The sequence below is a fragment of the Humulus lupulus genome, chromosome 2, assembly GCF_963169125.1.
Source record: "Humulus lupulus chromosome 2, drHumLupu1.1, whole genome shotgun sequence".
Lineage (NCBI taxonomy): Eukaryota > Viridiplantae > Streptophyta > Magnoliopsida > Rosales > Cannabaceae > Humulus > Humulus lupulus.
The window spans coordinates 153,190,430-153,203,385 of record NC_084794.1 but is presented as its reverse complement, the minus strand read 5'-3'; the positions used below and the strand labels follow the sequence as shown (position 1 = coordinate 153,203,385).

Below are 12,956 nucleotides of genomic sequence, written 5' to 3'. Positions count from 1 at the left end.
AAACCAAAAAATATAAGCAGATAAACAAATTTATTTTTTACCATATTTTATATACACGGTTTCCATTAAATGTGCCCGGAGGCTACAAGGGAGATTACAAAAAAGTAACAAGGTTCACTGCTCATATTACTGGTAATACCGGCAAAGATGCTCAGCATTCCAGGCGTGGGGTATTAACTCCCCACTTATTCGGGCCAATTTTTACGGCCCCGGACATACAATGCTCTCGACTTGGAATAGGTCTTTCCAGTTAGGTTCCATCACTTCTACACCGGGGTCTCGGGTGGCTAAGAAAACTCTTCGCAACACCAAATCTCCGACCCCAAACTTTCTATCCTTCACTTTAGATTTGAAATAAATGGCTACCTTATGTTGGTAGGACACTACCTGAAGCTGAGAAGCTTCATGGAGTTCCTCCACGAGGTATAGGGATTATCTGAGTAAAGAGTGGTTTTTGGCAAGTCATACATGTCCCATCGGTGCGTGGAGATTGCTGCCTTAACTGGGAGCATGGCCTCATACCTATAGTCCATTAAGAATGACGAGTGGCCAGTAGAGGTCTTGGCAGTGGTGGGGTAGCTACACAATGCCCTAGGCATCTCCTCGGGCCAAGCGCCTTTTGCCTGCTCAACCTTTTTCTTTAAGGTGGCTTTGAGAGTCTTGTTGACTGCTTCCACTTGCCCATTTGCATGTGGGTGGGCGATGGAAGAAAAGCTTTTCATGACTTCATGTCTTTGGCAGAAGTCTGTGAACACCTCGCTGTCAAACTGCAGATCGTTGTTGGAGACTATCTTCCTTGGGAGCCCATAGCAGTAAACAATGTTCTTGATGACGAAATCTAGAGCCTTTTTAGAAGTGATAGCAGCGAGTGGCTCGACCTCAACCCACTTCATGAAGTTATCGACCACCACTATCGCATACTTTACTCCTCCTTTTCCCGTGGGAAGTGACCCAATAAGGTCAATACCCCATACCACGAAAGGCCAACGACTCGTCATCTGAGTGAGCTCATTCGGAGGAGCTCGAGGTATGTTAGGAAAAAGTTGGAACTTGCACATTTCTTTACATAGTACATCGCATCTCCGTTCATGGTGGGAAAAAAGTATCCCTACCTCAAGATTTTCTTGGTGAGGCTTTGCCCCCCGGCGTGGTCCCTACAAAAGCCCCCATGCACTTTCTAGATTATCATGCTGGCTTCTTGCTTGGACACGCACCGTCACAGAGGCAATGAATATCCCCACCTGTACAATTTGTCGTCCATGATATGTACTGGGGTGCCTGGTAGAGTAGCTTCTGAGCTACTTTTTTGTCTTGTGGCAACTCCCCTAAGACTAGATATTTGATTATGGGTTCCATCCACCCGTCCTAGGGCTGGATTGCCTCCACTTCCTCGGGTGTTGAGATGCTTGGAGAAGACAAGTAGTCGATGGGGACTACATTGATCAATTCATTGTCCTTGGTGGTTTCCAGCTTCGAGTTCTGTTCCCTCGATACTTGTCAAATTATGAATTTTCTGAAGACATGCAGCATCTCTTGGGCCTTTGCTAGGTAAGCGACCATTTTTGTTCCTCTGGCCTAGTACTCCCCCAATACCTGATTAACTACTACTTGTGAGTCACTGAAAACCTCGAGGCCCTCAGGCTTAAGCTCGAGCGCAACTCGAAGCTCAGTGATCAGTGCCTCATACTTTGCTTCATTGTTAGAGGCATCGAATCCAAATCTTCGGGCATTGTGGACCCTGTGTCCTTTGGGGGACACTAAATTGAGACCTACCTCAACCCCATTTTCATTTGACGACCCATTGACATACAACTTCCACGTGGGCCCTTCTATCAGGGTGTCCACAGGTCCCTCATGATTTCTCGTGCACTCGATGATGAAATCTGCCAGTGCCTACCCCTTTATGGCCATCCTTGGGAGATAAGTGATGTCAAACTGACTGAGTTCAACAACCCACTTCAGGAGTCTCCCAAACGACTCCAATTTTTGTAGGATCTGCCGCAAGGGGTGGTTCATGAGAATCCTTATGGGATGCACCTGGAAGTAGAGTGTTAGCTTCCAAGATACTACGATCAGGCAGAAGGTCAACTTCTCCATGAGCGAGTACCTAGTCTCTGCTCTGAGGAGCATTTAGCTCACATAGTACACGGGATGCCGGACATGGACTCCTCACGGACTAAGGTAGCACTGATGGCATTTTCAAAGATAGCCATGTATAGTAAGAAGGGTTCCTTGTCCACGGGTTTTGATAGGATAGAAGGGTTTTCCATATGATCTGTTAGTTTTTGGAATGCCTGCTCACATTCCTCTGTCCATTAAAACCTCTGTCCTCCTCGGAGGATGTTAAAGAACAGGATGCACTTGTCTGTCGCCTTGGAGACAAAACAACTCAGAGTAGCGATCCTCCCAGTGAGGCTCTGGACATCCTTATCCCTTCGTGGGGATGGCATGTCAATCAGGGCTTTAATCATTTTGGGGTTTTCCTCTATTCCCCGAGCACTAACGATGAAGCCTAGGAATTTCCCCGAGGCGGCGCCAAATGTGAACTTTTGGGGATTTAACTTCATTACAAACTTGAGAAGCACCGAGAACACCTCTGTGAGGTCCCTCATGTGGTCGAGGGCCGTTCGGGACTTCACCAACATGTTTTCCACATACACCTCCATATTTCATCCCAAATGTTCCTTGAACATTTAGTTTACAATCCTTTGGTAGGTGGCCCCAACATTCTTTTGCCCGAAGGGCATCACCTTATAGCAATAAACTCCCTTGTCCGTTCAGAATCTGGTGTGCTCTGGGTCTGCGATATGCATGGAAATCTAGTTATACCCCGAGTACGCGTTCATGTAGGACAAAAGTTCATACCCAGAGGTGGCATCAACCGTTTGATCGATCTTCAGCAGTGGGAAGCAGTCCTTAGGGCATGCCTTATTCAAGTCGAAGAAGTCTATGCAAGTCCTCCAGGTACTATTTGGCTTAGGCATGAAGGCTGGATTGGTTACCCATTTGGGATAATATGTACTCTGGATGAAACCGTTCGTAATCAATTTGTCCACCTCCACTTTTGTTGGATTGGAGCTACGTTTGGATCGAAATTCAAGGCATGGCAAATGATATTTGGGTCAATGCCTGTAATGTCGGAATGAGACCAGGCGAAGACATCCTGGTTCTCTCTGAGGAAGGCTAGGAGTGAGTTTCGAACTTTCTCCTCAAGAGTTTTTCAAATCTTGGTTCTCCTATCAGGAGTGGCCGCGTCAAGAGCCACCTCCTTGACTTCCTCCATAGGCTCTATTGCCCTCTCTTCTTGCACCCGTGGGTCTAGCTCATCTACCTCTTCAGCTAGAACCGCTATCATTTCCGCACTCTCAGGAGGAAACTGCTTGTGGTCCCTTATCTCGACTACCATTAATGGTTGTCAGAGGGAGATATTATAGCATGTCCTCGCCTTGTTATAGTCTCCTCGGAAAGTACAAATTCCTGACTCCATGGGAAATTTCAAGCACAGATGCTGAATTGAGGCAACGACTCTGAATTCCACCAAGGTCGAAAACCCTAAAATGGGGTTACACGCAGAGGAACAGTCCATCACCATGAAAGTGCAATACTTGAAGCCCTGGCAAGGCTCTTCCCTCAGTGTCACAAATAACTTGATTTGGCCCAATTACATGAGACCCTCTCCTGAGAATCCGTAAAGAGTCGAGGTGCTCAAGGACAGGTCGCTTGTGGTCAGCCCGATCTTTTCGAAAGTGGACTTAAATAGGAGATTCACTGAACTCCCATTGTCTACCAGGATCCTAGCCACCATCTTTTTGGACACCTGGATCTCAATCACTAAAGGTTCGTGGTGCGGGAAGTGAACTCTTCGAGCATTGTCCTTGAAGAATGTTATAACTTGGTCAGTCATCCGCGACATCTGGGCTGTCAGTTGAGCCAAGGCCAACACCTCATCATCGTGTGTTAAGGCCTGCACATACCTGTTCTGTGAGCCTCTAGAAATGCTCACCAAGTGGGGTCCTCTTGACATGGTCCCTACTCTGTCGTTCACCAGAGGGGGCATGTTTACTACCGGTTGCGATGGAGCTATAGGCACCGGGCTCGGAGATATAGGAGCAACAGGTTGCACAGGTATTCCTGCTGCAGGGATCAGAGGTTGGCAAGGCCCGCTCTGAGCATATTAGTGGAGGTGCCCCAACTTGATGAGGTTCTCGATCTCATCCTTGAGCTAGCGACACTCATTGGTGCAGTGCCCTATATCGTTATGAAAACGACAAAGCTTGTCGGGATCTCACCTTTCCCTGTCCATCCAGATTGGTTGTGGCTTCCGGTAATGAACATGTTGTTTCGTAGCCACAAAGATATTCTCATGGGAGTCTATCAAGTCAGTGTATACAAAGTACTGTGAGACATACTTCTCGCCAAGGGTAGCTCCCTACTCAGCCTGTGTGGTCACATTTCCCTTGGGATTTTGGCCCTTGCCTTTGCCCTTGCCCTTGCCCCCGTGTCTATTGTTGCTGGGGGTCCGAGTGGGGGTGGAAGACTAGGATGGAGTAGCAACTCCAGTAATGAATGTAGGCTGAAAATCACTGTACCCAGTGGGTGCCGCTCTGTTTCTCGTCGGAGCCGCACTGAAACTAGTAGTCGACATGGCACTAAAACCAGTTGGCGGGACACTCGGACTGGACAGGACTCCCCCCAAACTTGGTTGGACAGGAGCGTAAGGCAGATACTGGATCCTCGAATCAACGGGGCTAGGCGTTGTCGGAGCATGAAAGTTGATGGGCCCCTCAAACGCTCCGATCTAGGCATCCTCCCAGCTGATATACTCTTGTGCTCGATGGATGAAGTTGTCGAGCCATCAACATCCTCTCCACTGGAGGTCATCCACAACGGGGACCCCGCGTGGATGTCGGCCTGCAATGTCATCAGTTGCTGGCCATCTTCGATCTTCTTGGTCCTCGTAGCTTTCTCTTTGAAGTTTTTGATATATTCCTTGAGGGTCTCGAATGGTCCTTGCTTTATGTTGGCCAATGCATTGACCTCGAAGCTTACCTTTTGAGTTGTTATAAACTATCTTCAGAAGGAAAACGACAGTTAGTGATACGACTTAATGGATCCCGACCGATGTTTCTTGAACCACTCGTCTGCTGGTCCCGTTAGAGTTATCGGGAACACATGACACTTAGCATCGTCAGAGACGCAGTGCACCAACATCAGCCTGTTAAACTTTGAGAGGTGGTCGGTGGGGTCCGAGCCACCATCATAAGACTGGATGGTCGACATCTTGAAGTATAATGACAAAGTGACTTCCACTATATGAGGAGCGTACGACTCCCCATCTTCGTCCTCCGAGTCGGAGTCGTGGCCTTGTGGTTAGGCCATTCTGAGCATGATCTTCTTTAGGCTCTCTAATTTTGCGCGAAGTGGGTCATGGCCTTGGTTGACACTCTGCACCGAGTTATCTCTCCTTCGGTCGTTGAGATTGTCCCTGAGGTCTAATGGACCTTTCTTGGCGTGCTTGTGCCAGTGGATCCTATTGCACCAATGAGCATTAAGGTTGTCCCACAGGTTAGCTTGGACTCGGAATGCGCCATAGTCCTTGGGATGAGCCACCTTTATTTCCCCGTTGGACTCAACATTCTCATTGTTAACTGAGATGCTGAGGTTGCGCTTTCCACCGACAGGGAAATTTTGCATGCTGCCCTCTCGGCCATTTTTCATGCGGGGATGGTGAGGTGCCTGGGGGGCACCACCTCCAGGACTCTCATGATTTGTATTGGCACGCCTTGGTGAAACGCCTTGGGCTCCATAGGCTCTGGTGGCTTGGCAACGTCCTCAGGCTCATAGGCCTTCACCTATGCTAGTTGGCCTTGGGACCTGGTTGTCTTTGGGGTTCGGACGTTCCTTCTTTGCGTTTTGGAGAAGGGTTATCATCAACCTTACCCTTGCCATGATCCTGTGGCATAGGTGTGGTTCCATCTCTAGTTGGGTGCACGGGAGCACACCAGCTGGCGGATCTCGCGGCAACCTAGCCGAGTGCTCGGGAGGCACACCGGCTGGAGTGACAAATGGCATTCCAGCTAGGGGCACAGGAGGCACACCAGTTGGTTTCCTAGATGGTACTTCGCCATAGGGGTCCACTCGCAGCCCTTGGGATGCTATGTAGCCCTCACAGCATTAACCATCTCTTGCAGGGCGACAATATTACCCTATTAGGTGTCGATTTTCTACTGTTGAGTGGCCACCTGGTCACGGAGCACCACCAATTTGGTTTCTCCTCCATGTCCATGGGATGAGGGTATTCATCTTCATAGTATTCATCGTTGCCCCTGTCATCCATGCCATCGTATTCGGCATTTTCGTCGTAGTCCTCCACCGCATCAAAGTGGTCATGCGGCGACATGTGATTGGTTTCTCCTCCCTCAACTGCGATGTGATGGGCAGTATCTTCTAGAGCATTCCTTCGAGTGGTCACCATGACCATTTTCCAAGCTTCCTTCAAGCTCTCAATGAAAGCACCAAAATATTGACTGCCTTCTCCGCTGCCAACTTAATTCGAGAGATTAAAGGATAAACAAGGGAAAACACAAGGTTTTACGTGGTTCATGTTATAAAAGAACCCTATTCAACAAGTCTCTATTATTTAGTGATCTTGAAGCTTGAGGTAGTAAGCTTCAATGGTGATTCTCAAGCAGCGTATATATTGCACTAAGTACAGAGTTTCTCTCTCTAAAAAACTAAACCCCCACGAGGAGATACCCCAACCCTATTTATAGAGGTTTGGGTCATTAATGTTAATCATCTCTCATAAATATTATGGTATTAATGCTAAGTTAATACACAAGGGGTTGTGTTACAATAAAATCTATGGCCACTGCGGATTCTACGAGGCTCGTTGCAAAAAGTCACACACTGACTTTATGGGGAACATATCTGTTACTGTCAGGGTGTGGCGCACTTTTGCCCATGTCATGCGGCGTTGTGGGAAATGTTGATTGTCGAGTGTACGAACTCGACACCACTAATCAAGGAACACCAAAAGTTATCAGATGATCCTTTCGAGGCCCACTCCTGTAGTGATTGACACCTGGGATTACTACTAGGCTCGAGGACCAAAGTCCTGGACTTGGAGAATGGCCAAGTAAAAAGGGGCCCTCAGGGCGTGACCTCACTTGGAGACATCCTCTCCCTAGGGAAAGAAATCAGGTCATGGCCTCACCTGTGGGTATTCATGCTTAGGAGGCTAGCCTGAAACGTGGTCTCACTGGAAGACACTCTCGCCTGAGAGAAGACCTCAGGACATAGCCTCATCTGGAGATATCCTCGATTCAACCGGACTGGACCACATCAAGGAACTCGCATCCCGAGGACTCCATGGACTATCGCTGATTACTCACAATTGCCACGTGTCGAATGATCAAAACACAAACAATAGTGCCAAATGTATTTCTTTTGTAATATATTTTGGATTCTAGTTATGTGCTTCTAATATTTTTCATAAGATTATTAAGATCACGATGAAGCAGCTTGTAACTAGATAGTATTTATTGTTGTATGTTGATTTCTCTTGTAATGCAACAAAGTTTATGGATTTTTCTTCTTCATATATGTCTTTCATCTTTAATATCTTGTATTTTGGATTGTTAGATAATATTACACTTTGTTCTTCATTTTGCAAAACATAATATTCTTTTATTAAGGTGTGTCATTAAATTGTACACATCCAATGCTTAGAACAAAAATATTATATTTTTCCTTATAAATAATATTATTTGATTCTTTGTTGTTTCATTAGGTTGATTCAAATTAAATACATTGAAATTGTATATTTTTTTAAAAGTGAAGAAAAATCCTATCTCTTTATAAATAATTTGTGCTTAAGTTATAAATCTATTTGGAAAATGATAGTTTGATTTATTTTAACTATCACTAAAACTTGGGAATCAATATACTAATAAATATTACTAAACTTACATTTTGTGGATTCTAGTATCTTAATAATCTTTCTTTTACAACTTATTTACAAATCATAATTGGTTTAATTTTCTTCTCTTAAATAGCTTTATTTTCAATCTTTTATTTATTTTCTTGACATTAAATCTTATAAATCTTTGGAGCTAGGTTAGAATTTATTTAGTTTTGGTGTAAAATAGTTTCTTTTTTATTTTAGTCAATTCCTTTAGGTTCGACCTCATGCTTACATGAACACTATACTCCATATACGATTCTTGTTTGTCCCAACGATTTAAAGAATAATTTTTTATTAAAAAAAAGTTGAAATCTTTAATTCCAAAACAAATGGTTATAATGATAAAAACAATCAAAATAATGAAAAACCCCATAAACAGATTATAATCTACACCAAAAATCACAAATACATAACAAAAAATAACTCAAAAAAATACACAAATATATAGCAAGAACAAGAACAATTGATTACTATATGCAAAAATACATATCTGTCCAAAAATAAAAATAAAAATGTATACAAAGAAAGAAAAAAAAAACAAGGGTGCTCTCGACCCCTGTTGGCGCTCGGCCCCACTTGTCGGCCCCACAACCTTCGCCGGCACTTAACCCACTGCTCGACTTCATCACGATCCTGTCACACCATCATCTAAAAAATAGATAGAATGAGAGAAAGAGCTTTGGAGAGAGATAGAGACAGAGAAAGAGAGAGTTACTGAGAAAGAAAGAAAGAAAGAGGGATACGTGTGAGGGATGTGGTCGTGGTGGTGTGGTGGATGAAGGTGAAGGTTAATGGTGAGAAAGAGAAAGAGAGATGAAGATGGAGTTTGAGAGAGAGAGAGAGAGAGAGATAACATGAGGGGGCGGCTGATGAGGAGATAGAGGAGAGAGATTAGGGTTTGTTAGGTTTTATTTGTTTACTTATTTAAATTTGAAAATAAAAAATTAATGAAACAAAAATATGAGTGTGGCATGGGTCATTGGGCTTTATGCATGATTGAGTTATGAGTTAGTTTTGGTTTTTTTATTGACTCACATCTCACGTCTCCTATAATGAGACGTGGCAGACCTTTCAATGACTTCCCATAGGATACGTGAGAAGTCTCTCTATTTTCAATGTCTTCCTTTTTTTATGATGTCTTACAATATTAGACATAACAAAAGACTTTATATGTCTTACACTAATAGACATAAAATACTCTTAAATACTTTTAATGTCTTACACCCATATTATAAGACATTAAAATGAGCCATTAAAAGTGTATTTGGTTGTAGTGTATAAGGATCGACGTTTGAGACATTTGAATTTTAGCTCACATGTTACCATCTCTTTAACAACGATCACATGACTTATAAAATAAGTAGAAATCTTTAAATATGGTAGACCAATAAAATCCACTGTCAAATACTTTTTGAGTTGTCCTCTTAGGTCCAAAATGTCTTCTGCAAAGCATAAGAGTGAGAGAAGGTGATCACCTTATAATCACTTGATTAGGCGTTCTCACCTGATGTAAGGTAGTTAGCCTTCTATGGTGATGAAGATCCAAAGTCTATGTTCTTTGGAGCATGTGAGCAACTAGCAACTAATTGGTTGCGATGGCTAGCTGTGCATACATGAGGCCTAATGAAGTATGATTAGGCTGATGATTGTCATTCTTGAGCCCACTTGGGGACTATATATGATGCCGTCATGAAGCTCGTTTACCTTTGGAACATCTTTTTTTTCCTGATATTTTTTTTAATGAAAAAATAAGTCTTCCTAACCCAATAAAAAAGTTTTTATTTTTTTATTTTTATGAAATATGTTGAAATAGCTAATTGTGGCCTCCTTAAACTTGACATTCCAACAAATTCAAAAGTGCTAAGGACTTTGTTGACAACGTTCTACAATAATTATCCATCAAATACCCTCAACTTTTCACAATCATTTCAATTTTGTTGAGAACATACAATAGTTATTGCATATAAGTAACTTTCGATTTAGTATAACTCACTACAAAAAACAAGGCCTATACCGAGAACAAATGTCATCGGTATAAGCCCAAATGTTCTCGGTATAGCCTCTACCGAGACCATGTCGTCAGTATAAAGTCCTCGGTACAGACGCGTCGGTAGAACAAAACTTCTACCGACGACAATCAAGATGTCCTCGGTATAGGTTGTACCGAGGACAATGTCCTCGGTATAGAGGGAAAAATGTCCTCGGCACAACCAACCCCAATTTGTCATCTTAATGGTATATACCGAGGACAATGTCCTCAGTATAGACTAAACTAGAATTTTTTTTTATATTTGTAATATTTATTCCCTTATTTATTTATTTATTTTGAATTAAATATAAAAAAATAGAATAAAATTAAAACACTTATATTAAACATATAAATAAAAACATAAGATTGTATATTTGCTTAATCAAAATAAAGAGTTGTCTTAAACATGATAATGTAATAGTCCATTGTAATAAAATTCATACATAAGTTCTACTGAGTCGGTGCTCCAACATCGGGATCATCGGGTGGTGGTAGGGCACATTGAGATCCCGGGGTGATACAATGAGTCCGGACATGCTCCTCTAACTGTCGAAGACGCTCTCTCATATCAGACAACTCTTCATCTCTAATTTGTGAAGGATGAAAATCAAATGGAGTTCGGTCCCTTATGTTAAGGATATGTCCATATTCTTTCTGGTGGCCCCGTCGTTTTCCGAAGACAGTTTGTACCAAAGATATGTCTTCATCTTCAGGCGCACTCGAAACTGGTGTGGAACTCTCAGTATCAGTTGTCTATGTCTGCTGTGTGTCGCGATATGCACGCAATTCCTCCTGTGATACAATGTATAATGTAATTAAAATTTTGAAACAATTAAAATTTTGAAAAATGTTTAAAAAAACTTAACGTACCCAAGTATTTTTGGCTGTCTCTGTCACCCACCCTGTGCCTGATTTATGGTGAGTATTCATCTAGCTATCCAAGATGGGCTCAAGTTGCCCAGTCTCTAAATTGCGCTGTCACGTACATATATTTTTATAAAATTAATAATTAAACGTAAATAAGAAAAACAAACTAAAAAATAATTAATTAACTAACTTTTTTATAGCGCAGGGCTGGGATTGACTGAGAACCTCCATAGCTAAGCTCTTTCAGTTTCTTCCTATTTTCCTTGTTGACCACAGAACGTTTCTGCAAAAAGTTATCGTTAGTAATATATTTAATTAAGATAGTTAAGTTTAGCAAGAAATTAATACCGTAATTTCTGGGCGTCGGAAAAATTCAATGGCTTTTTGCCACTGCGTATCCGTGCAACCACCATAACGATTTGTGGCCCATTAATCGTTAAATGCTCTTTAATATCGTACTTCCAATCAGAATACTTTTTAGCACACGAAGTATCAATGCCTCTCAAGATCCCAGGCATATGCCCTTCTCCATATCTAGTACGCCCAATATCAAACAAATCATCATAATTTACAAACATTTATTAGTAAATATGATATATAACATAAAATGAGAATTAACATAAAAATACATAAACTACTTACTTCCAAATGTGCAAGTATTCTTTCTTTCGAGGCATTTGGTACTTTTGACCATTGAGGACAGTCCAGATATGTGTACTGTCGAACAAGTAATCCGAGCTCTCTTGAGAAATTTGAGCTGTACACTCCGATCTCTTTATATGTTCTCCCCCGCACATCCCACTCGAGAGGGAGATGACGCCCCAACTGTTCCCTTTTTTCCCGCGTGTTCAATCCTTTATGGCGTCCACGTTTGTTTGGAGGCGCTATTGTATGCAAATTCAATATTTTAAAATTAATACGGATTAATTGTTAAAATTTAAGGAGTATATCAATGTGTAAAGTATTACCTCGTTCACAATCAACTGGGATATCTGACGGTCCACGTGGAGGATCGCATCCTCCACCATCACCCCCGTGAGATCGAGCAATAACATCAGCCATATCTGTCAAATTAATCGATATTAAAATTACATTTATCGGTTAAAAATGACTATATAAAATTATTTATTGTTAAAAATAATTACTTCAACATATTATAAAATTACCACTTAATTATCACTATAATAATCTTCACTATCATCATCGGTTTCTATGTGTTCATCTTCCTCTTCATCATCTTCATATTCAACTTCCTCCTCCTCCCCCTCCTCCACTTCCTCTTCCTCCTCCTCCTCTTCTTCTTCCATTTCCTCCTCCCTCTCCTCCTCAATTGCAACATTATCTATCTCAACAAATTGTAATGGAGCCCCCGTACGTTCAAAGCTGATTTGTGGCAACGGTCCAAGATCAACGAATAATTGGAAATTAGAGGAACTAGTGTCGTGCATAACATCTACTTCTACATCCTCCGCTTGTTCTTCAACTAGTGGGATGTCCCACACATTTCTGTGATGCACTTCTTGGACGACTTTCCAATGAGATTTATTTTTAAGGTCTTCAATGTAGAAAACTTGGTTAGCCTGAGTTGCTAAGATAAATTTATCATCTTTGAAGGCCTCCAAATTGTTATAATGTTGCCCACCCCTGTAGTCTGTTGTAGGTATCTCTTGACCGCGCTCATTCTCTTCATATTCGTCATTGTCATTTTGCATAAGATCATTGAGAACATCCATCATTTCATATTCATCATTTTGATCTATTCGAACTCTCATTGGTATTATTTCATCCTCTCCATGCCAATGCCAATTGGTATACTTCCGTAGAAAACCATTTACAAAAAGATGATTTTCTAATACATCAATCGTCTGAAATTCAACGTTGACAGACCTCCTACACGGACATTTCACCAATCCCCTTGAGTCAACGCACTGCCGAGCTCTCTGGAGAAAATCCATCACACCAGCCTCATACTCATCGGATAATCGATATGTCAAATTAATCCAGCTCTTGTCGATCGACATTGTATGAATGTAGCACTACACGGAACACTAATCATCAAACTTACAATCAATTTGTGTGTGTGTCCTAATTCAG

General features: G+C 42.2%; 1 long non-coding RNA gene across 1 annotated transcript; it reads right to left on the bottom strand.

Annotated features, from left to right (window-relative positions):
• Nucleotides 1-11,607: 11,607 nt before the first annotated feature.
• On the bottom strand, nucleotides 11,608-12,132 carry LOC133816366 (uncharacterized). Its single transcript, XR_009885186.1, has 3 exons — nucleotides 12,029-12,132; nucleotides 11,831-11,926; nucleotides 11,608-11,746 (listed from the first exon to the last, which is right to left on the bottom strand). It is a non-coding gene; the product is annotated as an uncharacterized LOC133816366 (long non-coding RNA).
• Between the last annotated feature and the right edge of the window lie 824 nt (nucleotides 12,133-12,956).